Source organism: Callithrix jacchus, chromosome 1, assembly GCF_049354715.1.
Source record: "Callithrix jacchus isolate 240 chromosome 1, calJac240_pri, whole genome shotgun sequence".
Lineage (NCBI taxonomy): Eukaryota > Metazoa > Chordata > Mammalia > Primates > Cebidae > Callithrix > Callithrix jacchus.
In genome coordinates, this window is record NC_133502.1 from 67,729,393 (window position 1) to 67,731,875 (window position 2,483).

Below are 2,483 nucleotides of genomic sequence, written 5' to 3' on the forward strand. Positions count from 1 at the left end.
TCAGGATATAAAATCAATGTGCAAAAATCACAAGCATTCGTCTACACCAATAACAGACTTAAAGAAAGCCAAATCAAGAACGAACTGCCATTCACAATTGCTACAAAAAGAATAAAATACCTTGGAATACAACTCACAAGGAACGTAAGGGACCTCTTCAAGGAGAACTACAAACCACTGCTCAACGAAATCAGAGAGGACACAAACAGATGGAGAAACATTCCATGTTCATGGTTAGGAAGAATTAATATCGTGAAAATGGCTATACTGCCCAAAGTAATTTACAGAATCAATGCTATCCCCGTCAAGCTACCATTGACTTTCTTCACAGAACTGGAAAAAGCCACCATGAACTTCATATGGAACCAAAGGAGAGCCCGCATAGCCAAGTCAATTCTAAGCAAAAAGAACACAGCGGGGGGCATCACACTACCGGATTTCAAACTATACTACAAGGCTACAGTAATCAAAACAGCATGGTACTGGTACCAAAACAGAGATATAGACAAATGGAACAAAACAGAGGCACCGGAGGCAACACGACATATCTACAACTATACAATCTTTGATAAACCTGACAAAAACAAGCATTGGGGAAAGGATTCCCTGTTTAACAAATGGTGTTGGGAAAACTGGCTAGCCATGTGCAGAAAGCAGAAACTGGACCCCTTCCTGACACCTTACACTAAAATTAACTCCAGATGGATTAAAGACTTAAACATAAGATCTGGCACGATAAAAACCCTAGAAGAAAATCTAGGCAAAACTATCCAGGACATAGGAGTAGGCAAGGACTTCATGAACAAAACACCAAAAGCATTGGCAACAAAAGCCAAAATAGACAAACGGGACCTAATGAAACTCCACAGCTTCTGCACGGCAAAAGAAACAGTCACTAGAGTGAATCAGCAACCAACAGAATGGAAAAAATTTTTGCAGTTTACCCATCTGACAAAGGGCTGATATCCAGAATTTACAAAGAACTCAAACAGATTTACAGGAAAAAAACAAACAAGCCCATTCAAAAGTGGGCAAAGGATATGAACAGACACTTTACGAAAGAAGACATATATGAGGCCAACAATCATGAAAAAATGCTCATCGTCACTGGTCATCAGAGAGATGCAAATCAAAACCACTTTGAGATACCATCTCACGCCAGTTAGAATGGCGATCATTAAAAAATCTGGAGACAACAGATGCTAGAGAGGATGTGGAGAAATAGGAACACTTTTACACTGTTGGTGGGAGTGTAAATTAGTTCAACCATTGTGGAAGACAGTGTGGCGATCCTCAAGGCCTTAGAAATAGAAATTCCATTTGACCCAGCAATCCCATTACTGGGTATATATCCAAAAGACTATAAATCGTTCTACTATAAGGACACATGTACACGAATGTTCATTGCAGCACTGTTTACAATAGCAAAGACCTGGAATCAACCCAAATGCCCATTGATGATAGACTGGATTGGAAAAATGTGGCACATATACACCATGGAATATTATGCAGCAATCAGAAATGATGAGTTTGTGTCGTTTGTAGGGACATGGATGAATCTGGAGAACATCATCCTCAGCAAACTGACACAAGAACAGAAAATGAAACACTGCATATTCTCACTCATAGGCGGGTGATGAAAAATGAGAACACATGGACACAGAAACGGGAGTACTAAACACTGGGGTCTATTGGGGGGAAAAGGGGAGGGCCAGTGGGAGGGGGAGGTGGGGAGGGATAGCCTGGGGAGAAATGCCAAATGTGGGTGAACAGGAGAAGGAAAGCAAAGCACACTGCCATGTGTGTACCTACGCAACTGTCTTGCATGCTCTGCTCATGTACCCCAAAACCTAAAATCCAATAAAAAATTAAAAATAAATAAATAAATAAAATTTTAAAAATAAATCAATAAATAAAAATAAAATAAATAAATAAGGTATTAAAACTTAACCAGTCATTAAACCTTAAAGTTCCAAAGTTATCTCTTTTTACTCCATTTCGCACATCCAGGTCATGCTGATGCAAGAGTGATGCAAGAGGTGGGCTCCCACGGCCTTGAGCAGCTTTTCCTCTGTGGCTTTGCAGGGTATAGCCCTCCACCTGGTTGCTTTCACAGGCTGGCATAGAGTGTCTGTGGCTTTTCCAGGTGCATGGTACAAGCTGTCCGTGGCTCTACCATTCTTGGGTCTGGAGGACAGTGGCCCTCTTCTCACAGATCCACTGGGCAGTGTTCCAGTGAAGACTCTGTGTGGGGGCTCTGACCCCACATTTTCCTTCCATGCTGTCCTAGCAGAGGTTCTCCACAAGGTCTCTGTCCCTGTAGCAAACTTCTGCCTGGATATTCAGGCATTTCCGTACATCCTCTGAAATCTTGGCAGACGTTCCCAAACCTCAATTCTTGACTTCTGTGCACCAACCAGCTCAATACCACCTGGAAGCTGCCAAGGCTTGGGGCTTGCAGCCTCTGAAGCAACAGCCTGAGC